Raw genomic sequence first — 23,206 nt, forward strand, 5'->3', positions numbered from 1 at the left:
TATCTGTTTGCATGAACGTATAGAGTAGGTGCAATTTTATGTTGCCTCACTCCTGTTATTAATCTACTGTCTTCCTTGGTCCCAATCCCAATTCCTCACTCTTGTTATTAGTTTAACATCCTCCTGGGTCCCAATCTGACAAGTGGTAAGAGTGGGCTCCCTCAACTCTGCCTCACTGACCCTCAACACAGGAGCCCCTCAGGGCTGTGTCCTAAGCCCCCTCCTTTCCTCTCTGTATACCCATGACTGTGTCGCCACCCACAGCTCCAATCTGCTAATTAAATTTGCTGAAGACACTACATTGACTGGCCTTAACTCGAACAATAATGAGGTAGCCTACAGAGAAGAAGTCATCTCTTCTCTGAGAAGAAGACACTTGACACAGTGGTGTCAAGAAAACAACCTCTCCCTCAATGTCGCAAAAACAAAGGAACTGCTTGTGGACTACAGGAGGAATGGCGACAGGCTAACCCCTATAGATATCAATGGATCTGGGGTTGAGAGGGTGAACAGCTTTAAGCTGCTTGACATACACATCACCAAAGATCTCTCACTTGGTCTGTACGTACTGGCTGTGTGGTGAAAAAAGCACAACAGAATCTCTTTCACCTCAGACGGTTGAAAAAGTTCAGGTCAAGTCCCCAAATCCTAAGAGCTTTCTACAGGGGCACAATTAAGAGCATCCTGACTGGCTGCATCACTGCCTGGTGTGGGAACTGTACTTCCCTTGACCACAGGACTCTGCAGAGAGTGGTGCGGACAGCCCAGCGCATCTGTAGATGTGATCTTCCCACTATTCAGGACATTTACAAAGACAGGTATGTAAAAAGGGCCCGAAGGATCAATAGGGACCCGAGTTACCCCAACCACAAACTCTTCCAACTGCTACCATCTGGGAAACAGTACCACAGCTTTAAAGCCAGGACCAACAGGCTCCGGGACAGCTTCTTCCACCAGGCCATCAGATTGATTAATTCACGCTGACACAATCGTATTTCTAAGTTATATTGACTGTTGGGTTGTATATCTTACTGTACATACTATTTATTACAAATTACTGTAATTTGCAAATTGTACATTCAGATGGAGATGTAGCATAAAGATTTTCACTCCTCATGTATGTGAAGGATGTAAGGAATAAACTCAATTCAACTCAGTTCAATCCTGATTCCACACTCCTGTTGTTAGTTTAGCATTCTCCTGGGTCCCAATCCCGATTCCATAAATGCCGCATCATGTTGACAAACCCCTCATCAGTGAATTACTCTTGAGACAGCCTGAGCAGAATAACAATGGGGACACAACAGTTGCACCGTGAAAAATTAGTCAGCTCCCTGTTAAATTGCCATCAAGCTCAGGGAGTTACTGCATCTTAGTTTGCAGTCATACTGTACTCACCTTGCAACCTGACGTTGGTGGCATATTTAGGACTCTGTGGGCAAGTCAATTAGACCACCCATCTCATCACTTACCTGACTTAATGATAGAGTGCTCCTCAAACAGTTATGCTGAGTGTCAAAGTAGAAGGCACAAGAAGATCCTGAAAACAGAAGGAAGAACCTAGCGGGAAAAACGGGAAGGAACATGAAGAGGCACTAACGGAACAGGATCCAGGCAAACTAATGGAAGGAAGGCTGATTGGGTTAGTAACCCGATGACCTGTATTCCCGGAGTCAGAATCAGAATTAGGTTTAATATCATCGGCATACGTCATGAAATTTGTTGTCTTTGTGGCAGCAGTACAACTAAACACATAATATTAGAGAAATAAAAGCCGCCTTTTAAAGGCATCGGTCCTTGAAGATCTCCTAGATACTAGGGAGGCTGGTGCCATGATGGAGCTGACTAAGTTTGCCACTCTCTGCAGCTTACTTTGATCCATGCAGTTGCCCCACAACTAACCCCCCCCCCCCAATATTTTATTAAAATAGCAACTGCAAAAGATTGGAAATGCTTTTGCAATGATCTGACAGAGTTCCTTACATTCTTTAAAGGACATAGGAGGTTCCTAGACAAGGAAAGGATGGACACAGAAAGCTGTAAACCGTAAGCACAAGAGATTCTTCAGATGCTGGGAATCCAGAGCAAAACACACAAAATGCTGGAGGAACTCAGCAAGTCGGGCAGCATCTATGGAGAAGATTAAATGGTTGGCATTTCACGCCACAACCTTTCATCAAACATCTAATTACATTGGCCAGATAACCTAACATTTGAAGCAACACACAAATACACAAGAGCTCAGTGAGCCAGTCAGCATCTATGGAGGGAAATAGACAGTTGATATTTCAGCACAGTGGCACAGCAGCTAGCGATCACATATCGGAGTTCAATTCCCATCACTGTCTGTAAGGAATTTGTATATTCTCCCCATGACCGTGTGGATTTCCTCCCACATTGCAAAGATGTACAGTTAGAGTTCGTGTGTAGTGGGCATGCTATGTTGGCACCAGAGGTGTGGTGACACTTGCTGCGGACTGCCCAACACAATCCTCACTGATACAAATGATGTGTTTCACTCGATGTTTCGATACATATGTGAAAAATAAAACTAATCTTTAGGTCGAGATCCATCACCTGGACTGATCAAGGGGTTCAGCCTGAAGTGCTGACTCTCTAAAAATTGCCACCTGACCTGATAAGTTCCTCCAGCATTTTGTGTGTTGCTCCAGATTCCTGCATCTACAGTACAATCTCTCGTCTCGAACCTAACACTGAGAAAATCCTTGAATCCATTTAATAGTGAGGTATTTATATCATTATAATACAGTACTTTGCCAAAGTCTAAGGCACATATATATAACTAAGGTGCCTAAGATTTTTGCACACTACTGTATTTGTCAATGTGAATTGAATTGACATTCTTCACATACATGAGTAACAATCTTTACGTTACATCTCTGCCTAAATGCGCAATGTGCAATCATAGTAACTTATAATAAATAGAACAGTCAATGTAACATAGAGTACACTCAAATCAGCATGAATTAATCAGTCTGATGGCCTGGTGGAAGAAGTTGACCCGGAGCCTGTTGGTCCTGGCTTTTATGCTGTGGTACTGTTTCCCAGATGGTAGCAGATGGAATAGATTGTGGTTGGAATGACTCAGGTCCCCAATGATCCTACGGGTCTTTTTTACACACCTGTCTTTGTAAATGTCCTGAATGATGGGAAGTTCACAACTACAGATGCGCTGGGCTGTCCGCACCACTCTCTGCAGAGCCCTGTGATTAAGGGAGGTATAGTTCCCATACCAGGCAGTGATGCAGCTAGTCAGGATGCTCTCAATTGTGCCCCTGTAGAAAGTTCTTAGGATTTGGGGGCCCCATACCAAACTTCCTCAACCGTCTGAGGTGAAAAAGGCGCTGTTGTGCCTTTTTCACCACACAGCTGGTGTGTACAGACCACAGCTGGTGGTGGACCAGAGAATGAGTTTGTACATCTGGTGGGAGTAAAGGATTTTGGGAGTGGCAAGGGTGCAGTGTCACAGGAAGGGTATGGGTTAAATGGCAGAGAAGGAGTGGCGAGGTGTGGTGCAGGTGCAGACACACCCTGCCCTGAGACATCAGGCAAGGTGATTTGATTCCAAACAAGTTGAATCCAAGATCAGCCATATTGAAATGGAAGAGCATGTGATGGGCTGAATGCCCTAATTCTGGTCCTTTTTCTCATGGTCTAATTGTTTTATTGATCATTAAAGAATATCTCTCCTGTGCTTCCCACTTCCTCCCCTCCCCGCTCCCCTTTTCTCAACCATGATTCCCCTCTCCCTGTCCCCTTCCCACTCCTAGTCCACAACAGTGACCCATATCAGAATCAGCTTTATCATCACTCACATATGTCATGAAATTTGTCTTTTCTGTGCTAGCGGTATAGTGCAATACATAAAATTACTACAGGACTGTGCAAATGTCAGGCACCTTTGCTATATATATAAACCTAAGACTTTTGCACAGTACCATACATTCAAGCCTTCTCAAGATGGTTTTATGAAAAACAAATAGGGTTTGACAAAAAGAATTCTTCAAAGATATGTCTCTTTCAATATTTTTATTAATTTCTACATAGAAGAATACAGAGTACAAGACGATATATCAGTCAAAAAAAGATAAAATAATACCAAATACATTATATTTGAATCACACTTGCAATCTCATTCCCCTATATTCATGTAAATTAAATAAAATCGTGATATTAAAATGTGATAATTTTATTATACAAAAAAAGAATCTAAGCCCTCTACCAAGATGGAAGCTGTTTGGTAAAGAAAGAAAAAAGGAAAAAAATCCTTATCATATAGTTAAATATGTTATTAGCCAACATCTGTACTTTAACAGCAAATCAAAGGTTTGAAAATAGTTCAAAAATGGTCCCCACAATGTTTGAAAGTCTTGACTAGATTCAGAAATTGAAAAACATTCAAAGATATGTCAAGGAAGATGAACAAAATGTAGATATATTCAGATATTCACTTATCATTTCAAAGTAACTCAAAGACAAGGTAAATTTATTATCGAAGTACGTATATGTCACACCTCCAAGATGACCACAACCTTGTCATGGTTTAGAAGCTTGCTTGCCTCAATAACCTGGAGAGCTACACTGACTGGAGTCAGGGCCTTATGCCTTTGCTCTTGGTAGGGTCAACCATGCCAAACAGGCCAAAGGATATAGGTCAGACTAAAAGTGGTCCACCGGTCTTCCAGGTTTGGGGATTCAGCTCAGGGTTAACAATCCTGACTGGTCAAACAAAACCATTACAAAAAAAAAATGAAGAATGCTTCTACACCTGTGTGCAATAGTATTCCTCAGTCTCCCTCCGGGACTTGTATGGTTGACAGTCGTGAAAACTCACATGAAAGCTACTGGCATGGTGAAGGAAGCCCTGCACAAGACCAAAATTTGTTTTTGGAATGTGGACAGACAGAGATGGAGGACCTTCATTGCTGCCCCAAATGCCTGCAGGCGTAACAGGCAATGAGTAAGCAAATATGTCACATGTACTACCTTGGGACTTACTTTCTTGCAGGCATTTACAGGAAAATAAAGAAATACAATAGAATTCATGAAAACTGTACATCAACAAAGACTGACAAACAGCCAATGTACAAAATAAGATAAGTTGTGCAAATAAAAAACAAATAATACCGATAGCATGAGTTGTAGAGTCCTTGAATGTGGAACAGTTCAAAGTTGTGGTGAGTGAGGTTATTCATGTTGGTTCAGGAGCCTGATGGTTGAAAGGTAGTAACTGCTCCTGAACCTGGTGGTGTAGTAACTAAGGCTCTTGTTCTCCCAGGTGTTATGTGATGGTGTTAGAGAGAAGAGAATATGGCCTAGATCAGGGGATCCCAACATTTTTTATCGTATGGATCCCTACCATTAACCCATGGCCTAGATGGTGGAGGCTCTTGATGATGGATGATGCTTTTCTGTGGCAGCGATCCTTGTAAATGTGCTCAATGGTGGGGAGGACATTGCCTGTGATGGACTGGGTTCTATCCATCACTTTCAGTAGACCTTTCCATTCCTGGGCATTGGTGTTTCAATCAGTTAGGATACTCTCCACTGTGCACCTACGGAAGTTTGTCAAAGTTTTTGGTGACACGTCGCATCTACACAAACTTCTAAGAAAGTAGAGGCATTGTTGTGCCTTCTTTGTGATGGTGTTTACATGTTGACCCTAGGACAGTTCCTCTGATAGGAATTTAAATACTGTGCAGAAGTCATGGGCACATATATAGCTAGAGTGACTAAGACTTTTGCACAATACTGTATATTGGTTAAAACAGGAATGTGGTTGGGAAACAGGAATAAGAGTACTTAGCTCAGTAGTATTAAGTGTTATTTGGTAACTGGAAAGAAAAGATATACAATATTGTGCAAAATTCTTAAGCACCTTAACTATTTATATATATGTGCCTAAGACTTTTGCACAGTACTGTAAAGGGTAAGATCCCCTTTCATTGCAGGACAAGACATTGGCAAAGAGAGAGTTTTTTATTGAAAACACAAGGGTAAATGTAAATACCAAGAACTGCTGAAAAGCCAAGATAAGAACAGAAAAGACTGGAAATACCCAGCAATTCGGGCTGCACCTGTGGGAAGAGAAACAGAGATAATATTTTACATTGGAGACCTGTCAAAGAGCCTCTTATTTCTTTTTTCACATATGCAACCTAGCCTGTGGAGTATTTCAAGAAATTTCTATTTGTTTTTTATCATTACAGGGGATAAATATGACATCGTCAGGTTAGCAAAATGTCATAGGTGAAGTGCCACAGTGATCAGTGTTGTGGCTACTACTATTCACAATCTATATAAAGTGTTCAGAGGAGGTTTACGAGGATGATTCTGGGAATGAAAGGCTTATCATATGAGGAATATCTGATGGCTCTGGGCCAGTACTCGTTGGAATTTTGATGGATGAGGGGGGGGATCTCGTTGAAATCTTTTGAATGTTGAAAGGCCAAGACAGAGTAGATGTGGAAAGGATATTTCCCTTGGTGGGGGAGCCAAGGACAAGAGGGCACAGCCTCAGGATAGAAGAATATCCATTTAAAACAGAGATGCAGAGAAATTTCATTAGCCAGAGGGTAGTGAATTTGTAGAATGCGTTACCACAGACAGCTGTGGAGGCCAGGTGGCTGGGTGTTTTTAAGGTGGAGATTGATAGGTTTTTGATTGGCCAAGGCATCAAAGGTTACGGGGAGAAGACCGAGGAGTGGGGCTGAGGAGGGGAAAAAAGGATCAGCCATGATTGAATGGTGGAGCAGACTCGATGGGCCAAATGGCCTAATTCAGCTCCCATGTCTTGCAGTCTTATAGTCGAAATGACTTAGACGAAAGGGTGATGTCTACCATAGCCAGATTTACTGATCCTACAGAGGAAAGAAGTTTTGATGAGGGCAGCAAATCATAAACAACACGGAAAATGCTGGAGGAACTCAGCAGGTCAGGGAGCATCCATGGAGAGGAATAAACGGTTGGTGTTCAGGGCAGGAGTCTTCATCAGGAAGGAGGCAAAAGCCAGAATGAGAAGATGGGGAGGACAAGAGATTCTGCGAACGCCGCAAATCTTTAGGTTTGACTGACCTGCTGAATTCCGCCAGCATTTTGAGTGTGTAAATCCGGCAGCATCTTTGGAGAGGAATAAACAGACTGTGTTTTGTGTCGAGGCCCTTCATCAGGACTGAAATGGAAGTGGACAGAAGCCAGAATAAGATGAGGAGGGTAGGATGTGTCAAGGGATGTAGTAAGCCAGTGACAAAAAATTTGGCGTGCGGTTTATTTTATGGGGAAGCGATAGAAAGAATGCAAACTCTTAAATGGAAAAAGAATACAGAATGCAATTGCATGGAAAAGTCTAGGTATCTTCTTACGTAGAAAGGTTTGCATACAGCAATAGCAAGTAATTAACAAGCAAATGAAATGGATTATAAAGGTAAGGAGGTCTCACTCCAACAGTTGATGAGTCTAGGCTTGTAGTACTGTTCAGTTTTAGTCTCTTTATTTACGGAGGGTTATGGTTACACTGGAAAGAATCCAGTGAAGTTCCCGAAAAGCTAAGTCCAGGAAGTAGGGGTTGACTTATCACAGGTTATGCAGGTTAAGCCTAGACTTAGAGGATAAACAGTGCAAAAATAAAGTAGCGAGATAGTGAGGTAGTGTCCATGGGTTCAATGTCTATTCATAAATCAGATGTCAGAGGGGAAGAAGCTGTTCCTGAATCATTGAGTGTGTGTCTTCAGGCTTCTGTACCTCCTCCTGATGGTAGCAGTGAGAAGAGGGCATGTCCTGTGTGAGGGGGGAACTTAATGGTGGATGCTGCCTTGAAGATGTCCCGAATGCTGGGGAGCCTGGTGCCCATAATGGAGCTGGTTGTTTACAACTTTCTGCAGCTTATATTGATCCTGTGCAGTGCACCCATCCACCCGCTTCCCCCACCCCCATACTAGATGGTAATGCAGCCAGTTAGAATGCTCTCCACAGTAAACCTGTAGAAATTTGCGAATGTCTTTGGTGGCATACCAATTCTCCTCCAACTCCTGATGAAATAAAACTGCTGTTGTGCCTTCTTTGCAACTGCATCGATATGTTGGGCCAGGATAGACCCTCAGAGTTGTTGACACCCAGCAACTTGAAATTGCTCACTCTTCCCACTTCTGACCCTTCTGTGAGGACTGGTGTGTGTTCCCTCATCTTACTCTTTCTGAAAGTCCATAATCATGTTCTTTGGTCTTACCATGTTGTTGCTGTAGCACCGCTCAATTAGCTGATATATCTCACTCCTGTATGCTTCTTGTCTCCATCTGAAATTCTGCCAACAATAGGTGTGTCATCAGTAATATTATAGCTGGCATTTGAGCTGTGCCTAGCCCACAGTCGTGGGTGTAGAGAGAGTAGAGCAGTGGGCTAAGCACACATCCTTGAGGTAATTCTTGATTATTAGCGAGGTGGTGATATTAATTCGAATTGCACAGACTGTGGTCTTCTGGGGAGGAAGTCAAGGATCCAGTTTCAGAGGGAGGTACAGAGGTCCAGGATTTAAAGTTTGTTGATTAGTACTGAGGGTATGATGGTGTTTGTTGAACACGGAGCTATGATCAATAAACAGCAGGCTGACCTAGGTATCACTATTGCCCAGCTGATCCAGGGCCGAGTGGAGAGCCAGTGAGACTGCATCCACAGTAGGCCTATTATGGTGATAGGCAAATAGCAGCAGGTCCAAGTCCTTGCTTAGGCAAGAGTTGAATTTGGGCACGACCAACTTCTGAAAGCACTTCATCATCGTAGATGTGTGTGCTACTTCAGGATTTCCGTTCAGGCGGCTCACCCCGCTCTTCTTGGGTACTGGTGCGATTGTTGCCCTTTTGATGCAGGTGGGAACTTCCTACCATCGTAATGAGAGATTGAAAATGTCTTTGAACACACCGCCAGTTGTTGGCACAGGTTTTCAGAGCCCTACTTGATACCACATTGGGGCCTGTCTTGAAAGATGTTGGCCTCCAAGACAAAGATTGCAGGGTCATTACGTGGAGCAGGGATCCCCACAGCTGTAGTTTTATCCTCCCTTTCAAAGCGAGCATAAAAGGCGTTGAGCTCGGCTGGGAGAAAAGCATCACAGCTATTCATGATGTTAGGTTTTGCATTGCCAGAACTAATGGCCTGCAAACCGTGCCAGAGCATTCGTGCATCCAATTCCACCTCTAACCTTTTGCTCTTGAGGTAGCCCTCCACAAGTTGTACCAGCCTTCTTGTGTAGTCCTGAATCACCAGACTTGAACGACACAGATCTAGACCTCATCAGAATTTCCCGGTTTATCCATGGCTTGTGTACGTACAGTATGTGCTCGTAGGCACACAATCATCCACACAGGTTTTAATGAGGTCAGTAACAGCAGTGGTGTTCTCATTCAGACTCAAAGATGAATCCCTGAATACAGCCCAGCCCACCAACCCTGAGCAGTCCTGTAAGCACTCCAGCACCTCCTTTGTCCATGCCTTCTTGGTCCTCACTACTGGTGCTGCAGTCTTCAGTCTCTGCCTACACTCAGGAAGTGGAAATACAGCCAGGTGATCAGGCTTTCCAAAATGTGAGGGTGGGATAGCACGGTAGGCATTCTTGATAGTAGAACAGTGGTCCATGTGTTAGCTCCTCTGGTTCTGTAAGTGATATGTTGATGATAATTATTTCAAGCTGGCCTGGTTAACAACCCCCAGAAAGATGGGAAAGGCATCAGGATGCACTCTTTCATGCCTGTTTATTATGTTGTTCAGTTCATCTAGAGCCTGTTTGACATGAGCCTGAGGTGGGATGTACACTGCTACCAAGTTGATGGCTGAAAACTCCCGTGGCAGATAAAATGGATGTCACTTGATCACGAGATGTTCCATGTGAGGTGAGCAGGACTGGGACAGCATCGTCATGTTTGTACACAAGCAGTTGATCGTAAAGCATACCCCACCACCTCTGCCTTTGAAAGAATCAACATAGTATGGTATGGTATAGTATACTATACAAATCTAGTAGACAATAATTAACCTTTGAGGAGCATTTGTTGTCCCTGAGCCTATACTTGATGGAATTCAGAAGGGGGAGGGAATCTCATTGAAACCTACCAGATACTAAAAGGCCTGGTAGAGTGGGTGTGGAGAAGATGTTTACATTAGTATGAGAGCCTAGGATTCGAGGGCCCAGCCTCAGAATTAAAAGGACATCACACTTTAAAAGTGAGACGAGGAAGAATTTCTTCAGCCAAAGAATGGCTGTGGAAGTCAAATCATTAGATGTATGTAAGGCAGAGATTGATAGGTTCTTGATTGGAAAGGGAGTTTAAGGGTTTCAGGGAGGAAATAGGAGAAATTGGTCTTAAAAAAAAATAAAATTAGCCATGACTGAATGGTGAAACAGATTAATTTGTGTGTCTGGTATAATTCTGCTCCTACAGTACTGTGCAAAAGTCTTAGGCACATGTATATAGCTAGGGTGCCTGAGATTTTTGCACAGTACTGTATATTATATCTTCCCAGTTACCAAATAACACACTACTACTGATGAGCGAATTCAAAGCTAAGTACTCTTATTTCTGTTTCACCACCACCTTCTTATTTTAACCAATATACAGTACTGTGCAAAAGTCTTAGGCACCCTTGCTCTATATATATATATATATATGTATCTAATGCATTTGCAGAGTACTGTATATCATATGGTCTTATAATTGATTTTTTAAAGAGGTCTATTATTGGTAGGGTCAATACTAAGTACTATGCTTTCGCCAGCAATGGTTCAATTACAACTGGCCTGAAACCATTGATGATGCACTATTTTCTGTGATAGAATCACAATGTATGCAAAAAGCACTGCAAACATTTTCTAAGGAATTACTGAGACTGACAAAGCTCAACATTCATCATTTGATATAAAGAAAACTTCCCTGAAAGTACCTTGCAATGTCTACAGTGTGGAACTCTTTCCCAGTATTTGGTCTCGTCAGGAACCAATTCAACAGGGCTTTTTGCAACCAACAGCTGCAGTGTCATTAAGCTACTGGAGGTGAAGCTTAAGACTGTTTAATGCCATGTACACAAGGAGAATGTAGCAATTGTAACTCCAGATCTGATGCAACACAAAAAGAAACACAATAATATAAGAACACAATAACAAAAAAAAACAAAATAAATATAAATACAGTACTGTGTATACAGCATATACAGCAAGGGTGCCTAAGACTTTTGTACAGTACTGGATATTGGTTAAAATAGGAAGGTGGTCGGGAAACAGATATAAGAGTTTTTAGCTTAGTATTAGCTCAGTAGTATTAAATGTAATTTGATAACTGGAAAAGCATAATATACAGTACTATGCAAAAGTCTTAGACACACTAGATATATACAGTGTGTGCATTTATTTATTTAAGCAAAGGATTAGATGTGGCAAATGGCTGCAGTTTCTTCAACAGCATCTCACAAACCTCTCATCTCCATCTAGAGTAGACTACTGCTTTAGGTAACACACCATCCTAGTTTGGAGCCAGATGTAGGAAGTTATCTTCAGTAAGCATTGTTGGGGTGCCATCTCCACACAGTTCACTGCAGCTCAAGATAGGATTGTAAAAGAGTCCCAAAGGCTATCATCCACTAGCAAAGCATTCTGGCCTTAGCAGTGCTACCTATGTGCCACCAATGAATTAAAACTTGTTAGCCTACCTTCCAAAGTGCTGCTGTCACTCACGTCCCGCAACTACTAATGTAATGACCTGCTGCAAAGAATAATCGTTTGCTTGAAGTAGATTCAGAGAGATTTCAGCGCGGCCATTGACAATTTATAATTATAATCAGGTTTTGATACTTGGTCTTCCAAGCATACGGTAGCATTTGATGCGCTGCCCTCTGTGCTTATATTTAACAATTAAATATTTCCAAATACTGGGGAGTGAGACACACGTCGTCATTATCAGCACATATCATCCACCTGATGACAAGAAGCGGAACTTAATGATCAGCCCAAGAATACGGCATCCCAGTGTTTCTCCCCCATCTCTGCTACCAACACAAGCAACCCCCCTTGTTGGTTACCAACTGGTAATGAACTATTACTGAAATTGCCCAAGAACCCTCATGCAATTTCAGTAATTTACTGGGAGTTTAAACCCAACCCCATCCCCCCCTTACTTTCCAGAGTGGAGTAGTCATCAGATTCCCTGCTGATTCAGGTGCAAAGGTAAAGCTCTGTTGTAAAATAAAATTGCATTTTGAGATATAACGGGAACAATTGAAATATAGTTTTCAAACTATGGTACCTTAGCAGTTAGCATAACACTCTGCAGTGCCAGTGACCCAGTTCAACTCCCACTGCTCTCTGCGTAAGGAGTTTGTACGTTTGTACGTTTGTACGTTCTCACCATGATCATGTGCATTTCCTCCCACATTCCAAAGATGTACAAGTTAATGGGTTAATTGGTCACAGGGATGTAATTGGACAACACTGGCTCATGGGGCCGAAAAGATTCTTAACCGTGCTCTAGAAATAAATAAAGTCAGTACTCCAGAACTGACCACCCCTTGTTATTGTAGATTCATTTTACCCCATTCTCCCACTCCCAAGAAGGAGCAAAGCAAAAATAATTAATAATGAATAATCTAAATGCTAATTAGATACTTCCATGACCATTAGCCATTCACGTTAATAGCAGCAAGTATGTCCAAGTCGGTTCTTCATGCTTGTACAAATCTATTAAGAGTTTTTATTTAAACTTGTAAATATAAGAGACAGCAGATGCTGGAATCCAGCGCAAAAGAATCCTTCTGGAAGAGCTCAAAGTTCAGGAAGCACCTGCGGAAAAGGTATGGTCAACCATTCAGGTCAAGACCCTGTATCAAAATCTCCATTGATGCTGCTTGATGTGCTGGGCACCAGCCTACCCAACATCAGAAAAGGGCCAGTCACATTGTGAAAGATCTCACCCACCCTGCTCATGGACAGTTTGCCCCACTTCCATCAGGGAGGAGGCTGCATAGTTACTATCCCCAAACAGTAAGGCTGATCAACACCTCTATCCAATAACTCACGCCACCACTACTTCATCATTTCCTGTCAGACGCCTTATGCATATACGCTATTTTACATATTTATATTTATTGTGTTGTTTATTATTGTGTTCCCCATCTGATTGTGTTTGTTTTGGGCTGCATCGGATCCCGAGCAACAATTATTTCGTTCTCCTTTACACTTGCGTACTGGAAATGACATTAAACAATCTTGAATCTTGAATAAACAGGTTATTGCAATATTAACACTAATTGTATTATTTACACAGCCGATCCCCATGTAAATATCTCACTCGCTTTCGCTTATTTGTTTAGTGTTATTGCTTCAATGTTGACATCAATAATTAACTAACTTCCTGGATGGACACTACATTAAAGAGGATGCAGACACGGGTGGAATAAAACTGTTGCAGAGAAACTCGAGGGAGGCAGCGCGCTCCATTTTGACACAGAACGCCGCAAGCCAAACCAATTAAGGCTGCAAAATATTGCCGGCTGACATCATGTGCATGTAAATTTGTCATTCACTGGCAAGTGTTTGTTAATATAGCATGTGGTATAGTTATTCAAAATCAATTCGATTTTTGTTCATTTTGCCTTTCAAACACCGTGGGGTGAAAATCAGATTTCTGGCGCTCAGTGAATGGTTAAAACCCCTGGTCAATATGTTGATTCATGTCATTTGAAATGGTCAAATGAAATCATTATAGCACACTTCATTATCTAAGAGGAGAGAAAGCGAGTGTCGTTTGTTTTAATGACTCAGAATTCAGTTTCATATTGAACATCCAAGCTTAATACATTTGCAACAGGATCCATAAGTCGATGGATATTTGCAAACATGTCAAAGTTACAATAACGGGAGCTTCACTATTGAAATAGGTCGAAGTACTTATACAACGGCATAAAAGCCGGTTAAATTGCATGATTCTTTGTGTTAACTGTTTGAGAATGGATTGCCGAGGTCGACAATAATCGAATTTAGCTCCAAACTTGAGGGTGAAGCGACTCCTCAGATCGGAGCCAACAACTGTTCCTACTGGCTGGCCGGTGCAACGTTTCGAGGGGGGGCAGAATAAATGCCCGGTCACCTCTTTTCCCTTTTTTTTCCCACATAAAAACCTCAATTCCCGCTTTAAATGTGGACAGCCCCTGTTGCAATCCCTTTCGAAGCCCATCAACAGTACAGTTAAAGCCGCTCAGAACCCAGCACCCAAAATTCATCACCCTGACAGGCAGGCAGCACTGTGGGTCAAGTAATGTAAGGTTTTAACAGCGAGCGTTTCCTCGCTGTCGCGCGGCTCCTGATCAACAGCGATACATCCTACCTTCGCTCACTAACTTGCCTATTTTCTGTAAATGTAATGCACTCTCCGCATTTTGTAGTGTAGAACCCAGGTCTCCCTTTTCATATTAAACTTTCGAGCTTCCCATTTATTTTACAGAAGTCACTGTCTTTTAAAGTGGAACATGAGGCGTGATAATGAGTGTGCTGAAGAAGAGGTGTTAGCTCATTAAGGTAATGACTAAGCCATCCCATTGTATCGCCGAGGTTCGGTTGAAAATGTGGCAATTAAAGCGCCCTACGTGGGCTCATGCAAGCTGAGGAACGAGTCAATTCTCTGGGAATCTCCGTGTTGCGGTTAATATGTGTCATGTAAATGAGGGAACAGGCATCCTCGCTTCAGCGCCTGCGCTTCGGGTCGTGGAGGCGCACAGTTGTACCCCAGCCACGCTGGGGAAAGGGGGGGGGGGGCAGTCGGACTTGGGAGACCCGCCTCTGAAATACTGCCCCTCTCCCTCCCTAACAACTCTCTGAGCCTCTTCCCACCCCACACCCATCTCTTCCACCAATACCATTCCCTCTCCTTCCACAATCCACCATCTCCTATTAATTGTCCCTCCTCCCAAATTCTTTGCTGTACCTCACTATTTTTCTTGTTTTTTATTTCGCTTTTATATATTGCGATTAATGGTTTTATTATGTATTTAGTTATTACAGCGCAGAATAGACCCTTCCCGCCCTTCGAGCTACGCTGCCCAGTAACCCCCGATTTAATCCTAGCCTAATCACGGGACAATTTACAAAGACCTACCAACCGGTACATTTTTGAATTGTGGAACTGGAGGAAACACACGCAGTAACGGGGAGAAAGTACAAACTCCTTACAGGCTGCGGCGGGAATTAAACCCAGTTCGACGGAACTGTAAAGTGTTGTACTAACCACTACCCTATCATGCCGCTTATTATTATTCATTGCACAGTAGGGTTTCTGCAAAATAACAAACTTCACTACATATACCAGTGCTATTAAATCTGATTCCTCTCTCTTACCAACTCCTCATATACTCACATTGGCCAATGACAGGAAAGGAGGTCGCTTGGGCCATCGAGTCTATGCTAGCTCTCAAAGAATCCCCAATTCATCTGCTGTAACAACTTCATCAATTTTGTTCTCACCAATTCTGCCACTGGCAATTCATGGTGGCCAATTTACCTACCAATTTGCATTGAGTAACACATGAGCAGGTGGGGCAGTGGCCTCAGCACTGGATTTCGAGGTGAGTGGTCCTGAGTTCAAATCCGGCTGGCTCCTTGCACATTTCCATCCATGCTGGGCTGAGTGTCACGCAGCCTCATAACACAGACAAATGCCAAAGAAACAGCAAGGTTGTTGCCCAACATACCACAAGGTGAGGGGAGGAATGACAGCAACAAATTCCTTTGGCCCATCTCATCCATGCCAACCATGATGCCCACCAAGCCAGTGCCATTTGCCAGTATTTGACCCATAGCTCTCTAACCTCCCCTTCCCCCCCCCCCCCCCATCAGAGTACTTAATCCAAATCATAAACACAAGGGATTCTGCAGATGCTGGAAGTCCAGAGCAACACGCACAAAATGCTGGAGGAACTCAGCAGGTCAGGCGGCATCTATGGAAATGGATAAATAGTTGACATTTCAGGCTGAGATCCTTCTTCAGGACTGAAAAGGAAGGGGGAAGATGTCAGAATAAAAAGGAGCAGGCAGGGGAAGGAGGACTAGCTAAAAGTTAATAGGTGAAGCCAGGTAGGTGGGAAAGGTAAAGGTCTGGGGTGGAAGGAATCTGATAGAAGGGGAGAGTGCACCATGGGCAAAAGGGAAGAAGGAAGGGCATCGGGGGAGGTGATAGGCAATTGAGGAAAAGAGGTAAGAGGCAAGAATGGAGAATAGAGAAAGAGGGAAGGAGTGGGAAAGAAAATATCAGGAGAAATCAGTGTTCATGCCATCGTTGGAGGCTACCTAGACAGAATATGAGGTGTTGCTCCTCCACCCTGAAAGTGGCTTCATCATAGCAAAAGAGGAGGCCATGGATCAACGTGTCAGAATATGAATGGAGATAGAAATTAAAATGATTGGCCACTGGAAAATTCAGCTTTTGGTGGAGGTGCTCGACAAAACAATCCTCCAAACTATGTCAGGTCTCACCAAAGTAGAGGGTACAGCAATGGGAGCATCAGATACAATGGACGATCCCAACAGTACTAACCTGGTACTTATCCAAACACCTTTTGTGTATGTCGCTCTGGATTTCCAGCATCTTGTGTGTATTGCTCCAAAACCTTTTAAATGTCGTTATTATGTTGCCTCAAACACTTCCACTGGCAACTCATTCCATATACCCAACATACTCTATATGAAGAAATTGCCATTTAAGCCCCTTTTAGATCTTTCATCTCTCACTTTAACCCTATGGCCTCTAGTCTTTAGTCCCCCCCCCCCCCAGGGAGAAAACACTATGTACGTTCACCCTATCTGTGCCCCTCACGATATTATACACTTCAATAAGCCACCGTCAGTCTCCTACACATTGTTAGGAAGTGGAGAGAAACTAGGGCACTGGGAGGAAATTGATATGGTCAAGGAGAGAATGTGCAAACGCCACACTGGGAACCAGAGATCAACAGTGAGGCAGCTCATCACTGTGAAATTCTGAGGAGTGATCACTGCCACTCACAAACCTTCTCCTCAACAACTGCCTCTCCATCCACAAACCTGCTGTCCACTCTGCTTCCCTAAGCTGCAAGGCTTCTGTCTTCCCACCGTCCCATTTCATTCCTCCATCTCCTCTTACTTCAAAACCCTCCCTTCCCTCAACCTCTTATTTCCCAATATCCCTCCAAAGATGAAGGATCTTTGACCTGAAACATGAGCTGTTTCTCTTTCCACACATACAGTCTGCTCCCTGACCTGCTGAGTGTTTTCAGAATGTTCTACTTCCATTCCACATTTCCAGAAGAACACATCCCTTCCATCTTCCCCATTCCTCGTTTCCCACATTGCCCCTCCCACATAACATCGCTCATTCCTCACCCTTCCCATCTAACTCATCACTCACATTTCTTCCCTCCAATCTCACCCTCACCATCTTGCCTCATTGCTACCCAACCTGCACACTCCATCTTTGTATCCCACCTCACTTCCAATCTTACCTCCACTCTTTTACCCCTCCACATTCACTCCTCATCCTCCCCCCACATTTTACCCTTCCTTCCACTCCCCTCCCCAATTTGTGTTGCTTACCTTACCTTTCCTCCTTCACTCTCCCCAATTCACCTTCCACATCCCATCACTTAACCCTCCTCTTGAATCTCACCTCCCCAACTCCCTTCCATCATCTATCACCTTTCTTCCCTTCCCTCTCTTATCTATCTCCCCTATTGTCCCTTTCAGATCTCCTTCTCAGGTATACGCAATATTAGCATTCATTTCAAGAGAACTAGAATATAAAAGCAAAAATGTAATGCCGAGACTTTGTAAGGCATTGGTCAGACCACATTTGGAGTATTGTGAACAATCTGGGGCCTATATCTAAAAAAGGATGTGCTGGCGTTAGAGAGGATCCAGAGGAAGTTTACACTACTGATCCAGGGAGAGAAAAGATGAGGAGCATTTGATGACTTTGGGCTTGTACTCACTGCAGTTTAGAAAGGGCATAGGGGATTCTCAATGAAGCCTACTCAATATTGAAAGGCCTAGACAGAGTAGAAGAGGAGAAGTTGTTTCCAATAGTGGAAAAGTCTAGGACCAGAGGGCATGTACTCAAAATAGAGGGGCATCCTTTTGGAACCGAGATGAGGAGGAATTTCTTTAGCCAGATGGTGGTGAATCCTTGGAATTCATTGCCACAGGTGGCTGTGGAAGTCAAGACATTGGTTATATTTAAAGTGAAAATTGCTAGGTTCTTGATTAGTAAGGGTGTCAAAGGATACAAGGAGAAGGCAGGAGAATTGGGTTGTGAGGGAAAATAAATCAGCCATTATCAAATAACAGGGCTGACTCAATGGGCTGAATGGCCTAATTCTGCTCCTATGTCTTATAGTCTTATGGACCAACCCATTACACCTCAAAACTTCCCTATTTTTCTCTCATCCATCCTCCCCATCCTGTTCTTTTCCACCTATTGTATATCATGCTCTCTCTGTCTCCCTTCCATTACTCTATTCCCCCTCCCTTTTCACACTACTCCACTTCCCTCTCCATCACATTAATAAAAGGAACGGTAGGCCATTTTGGGCTTGCTCTCCTGTTCACTGAAATCATGCCAGGTATTTTACTTCAATGCCAATTACCTCACTAATTCTAAATTCCTTGTTTCCCAAACTAAAATTTGATCAAATTCTGAATATACTCAGCACTTGGAGTATTGTGTGCATTTCTGGTCTTCTTATCATAGAAAGCGTGTGGAAGCTTCAGAGAGGGTGCTAAGCAAGTTTGCCAAGATGCTGAGCATGTCTCATGAGGAAAAGCTGAGCAAGGTAGGGGTTTGCTGTTTGGAGGACAAGAGGTGACTGATCACTTGTGTAACATGATGTGAGGCATTGAAACTCTCACTGCTGCAGTCAGAAGTTCACACCTGCTTGAAAAGGATAACAATGATACTAATGGCCAAGAACAGGATGAGCTGCTTCAATGACTATTGCCCAGTTGCATACACATCTACTGTGATAAAGTGCTTTGTGAGAATAGTTATGGCCAATACTGACTCTTGCCTAAGCCAGGACCTGGCCCTGCTGCAATTTGCCTATCACTGCAATAGGTCTACAGTGCATGCAATCTCACAGGCTCTCCCCTCAGCCTTGGATCACCTGGAAAATAGTAATACCTACGTCTGGCTGCTGGTTATTGATTACTGTTCAACTTTCAACACCATCATATCCTCAGTACCTCAGTACTAATCAGCAAACACCAAATCCTGGCCTCTTGCATCTCCCTCTGCTACCAGTTCCTTGACTTCCATATTGGAAGACCACATTCAGAGCAGTACAGACATAACTTCGCCCCTTGCTGACGCTTAATACTGACACACCTCAAGGATGCTGTTCTATTCTCTCTATACCCACGACTGTGTGGCTAGGCACAGCTCAAACGATAGCTATAAATTTGCTGGTGACACAACTATTGTTGGCAGAATTACAGATGGTAGTGAAGAGGCGTACAGGAGTGAGATAAATCAACTGGTGGAGTGGTGATGCAACAACAAATTTGCATTCAACATCTGTAACCCCAAGAAATTGATTGTGGATTTCAGGAAGGGGAAATGGAGGGAACACACACTAGTCCTCATCAAGAGATCAGTAATGGAAAGACTAAAATTCAACTTCCTGGGTGTCAACATGTCTGAAGATTTATCTAGGGCCAAGCATATTAATACAATTACAAACAACGCACAGCAGCAGTTATATTTCATTAGAAATTTGAGGAAACTTAGTAGGTCACCAAAGACTCTCTCAAATTTCTACAGATGTACCATGGAGCTAAGGCCTCAGCACCAATCCCTGCAGAGTTCCACTGTCCATACATTCCACTCCATCATTGTTACTCTCCATTTTCTCTCTGTATCTAATCCTTAAACTTCATCAGTGCCACGCTCCAACATCATACACTCTATTTTGTTTGGCACCTCTTCTACAACTTTGAAGGCCTTTTGAAAGTCCAGAGGCATCACATCATCAGGATTGAATCAATATCAAAATCAGATTTATTATCACTGACATATGACACTGAATCTACTGTTGTGCAGCAGCAGTAAAAATAGACATAAAAATAATATAAATTACAAAATAAATAAATAAATAAATAGTGAAAAGAAACAAATAACAAGGTAGTGCACTTGGGCTTGTGGACCATTCAGAAATCTAGTGGTGGAGGGGAAAAAGCTGTTCCTAAATTGAGTGTGGGTCTTTAGGCTTCTTTACCTCCTTCCTGATGGTACTAATGAAAAGAGGACATGTCCCAGATGGCGAGGGTCCTTAGTGATGGATGGCACTTCTTGAGGCACCATCTCCTGAAGGTGTCATCGATGCTGATGAGGTTTGTGCTCATACTGGAACCAACAGGGCCTAAAACCCTCAGCAGTTTCTTATGATCCTGTGCATTGGAGGCCGCATCCAAGCCCTTACAACCATTGAGTGTATCTCCATGAAAACAGCATCCATCATCAGGGATCCCACCACCCAGGACATGCCCTTTTCTTGCTGCTGCCATCAGGAAGATGGTACAGGGGCCTCAGGACTCACACCACCAAGTTCAGGAACAGTTACCACCCCTCAACCATCAGGCTCTTGAACCAAAGGGGATAACTTCACTCAACTATGTTTCTAACTTCACTTGCCCCGTCATTGAAATGTTCCCACAGCCAATGGACTCACATTCAAGAATTCTTCATCTCTTGTTCTGATATTTATTGCTTATATATTTATTTGTTTGTTTGTTTGTTTGTTTATTCATTATTCCTTCTTTTTTGCATTTGCACAGTTTTTTGCCTTCTGTATTCTGGTTGAACGCCCTAGTTGGGCAGTCTTTCATTGCCTCTGTTATTGTTTTTAGTCTATAGATTTATTGAGTATGCCCACAAGAAAATGAATCTCAGTGTTGTATATGGTGACATAAATGTACTTTGACAATAAATTTACTTTAAACTTTGACCTTTGAAGATTGTGGGGCAAATCTTCTCAAACTCCTAATGAAGTAGAGCTACTAGTGAACCATTTTTGTAATTCCATCAATGTGTGGGGCCCAAAAAGTTGATCAATGTGCATTGTCCTTTTATATCATGTTAGTTACAACTTCACAGCAATGATTTAGCAAACATCACTTCCCTTTCATAACTCTGCTTTTGCTTCCCCTCCTGATCTCCTTTCCTGTCCTTCCCTCTCCCATTCTCATGTTCACCCCTATTTACCCTTCCCTCCATCCCCCCCCCCCCCCACCCTTGTCTGCCTTCCTCATTCTTGCTCTGCCTCCTTTCTCCTTCCCGGCACTCTCCCCAACACCTCCACTTCCCCTTCATCTTCCCTTCTCATTCATGCTAACTGTCCCTTTTTGGAGGATAGCTTTATTGGTCACGAGGATATCAAATCATGGAAACACACAGAGAAATGTGTCATTTGTGCCAACGACTAACACCGTCCGAGCGTGTACAAGGTTTCCGGTGCCAACATAGCATGCCAACAACTAACTAACCATACCCTGATGTTCTGAAATGTGGGAGGAAACCGGAGCACCCGGAGGAAACTCACACAGTTACAGGGAGAACGTACAAACTCCCTTCGGGCAGTGACGGGCATTGAACTCCGATCGTTGATCGCTGGTGCTGTAAAGCGTCGTGCTAGACACTACACTACTGTGCCACTCCTCCATCTCACTTTCAAGCCTCCAGTTCCCACCTCCCTCCTTTCATCATTGTCCCGCCACCATTCCTCATTCACTTTCCCCTTTCCATTCACACCTCCCACTTCCACCACCCCCACGCTCCTCCCGTATCAGCCGACCTCCTTCCCCCCCCCACTCTATCCCTTCCCATCCGTACACTCTCTCCCCGTCCGAGCCACACCCTCCGTCTCTTCTTCTCAACTTTAAGCCCCATCCGCCGCCTTCTACACTCCCTACGTAACCTTCTATACCCCCTACGCCCCTCCCCGTGCCCCTCTCCTCTACGCTGTGTTTTCCAGCGCCTCCCTTCACTCCTCGTGTCTCCCCTTCCCCTTGTGTTGTTCCTAACTTCATCTCAGCACCTTTCCCCTCCGTTTTCCATCTTCCCACCACATTTCGACTCTCTTCACTCCTTCTCGCCTCTCCCACCGTCCATTATCCGTTCCCCCTTATCTCCTTAATCTCTCCCCCAATCCTTTCCACGCCCCTCCCCCCCCCCCCCACCGCCCCTTCCGGGTTCCCATTATTCGCATGACTCCTCCTACCTCGTACTCATTGTTCACCTGGACTCCGCTCAGTTCCTCCCCTGTCTCTCCCGTGGACCGCCCAGTACTAAACCCACCCTTCCTGCGTTCTCAGAATAAGTAACACCGCGGATTCCTCTCGGTAACTTCCAGCAAACATGCGTGATGTCAAATGGATAAACCCGAGGAGTAATATCTCAAGCTTCATCACTGCCGTGTGTACGACACCGGGTGTACTTCATTTCTGCACACGAGCAGAGAAAGCCGAACGGGGTAACCAAGTAGAACCAGAAATACGCCGCCCTTTCAGGATAGCCTGTAACAATTCGACTGGGGCAGTGACTGCACGCTCTTTATCGAGTTGTATTTCCAAGTCTGTATTCCAGAATTGTCCAGGGATATGCGCTGTCACAACGTTCGGCCCCAAATACTTGCCTGTTATAAGTTAGGTCACGTGTATATATTTTTTTAAATAACACATTAAAAGAAAGTGTATTTATTTCCAAAGACTGGGTCACGCAGAAACATTTTAAATGTTTTACGTCTACACTAGAAGTTGTATCTACATGCTTGCCTATACGCAGAATAGCACAAGTACAGTACATGGACCACCATAGAACATTCCTTTCGTGCGCTTCCGCTCAACAAGCAGGTTTAGTACAATAATACGCGGACGTCCTAATTCCATAACGAAAGGTTGGCCAGAGAGGGAACTCCAAAATGAATGAGAAAAAAAAAACAATCTGCCTATTGCTACGATACAGAATTATGATCAGCATCTCCACTTCTGTATAGTTGAATTCAGAGTGCCGCGGCAGGCAAATGAACTAAAACATAAGTATTATTGTAACCAAGTTTTATGCTAAATAAGATTAAATTTCATCATTGTGCGAATTTCAGTCAAACCAGCCACTAGCTCCAGACTCAAAAGAAC

The sequence above is a fragment of the Hemitrygon akajei genome, chromosome 12 (assembly GCF_048418815.1).
Source record: "Hemitrygon akajei chromosome 12, sHemAka1.3, whole genome shotgun sequence".
NCBI classification, from domain to species: domain Eukaryota; kingdom Metazoa; phylum Chordata; class Chondrichthyes; order Myliobatiformes; family Dasyatidae; genus Hemitrygon; species Hemitrygon akajei.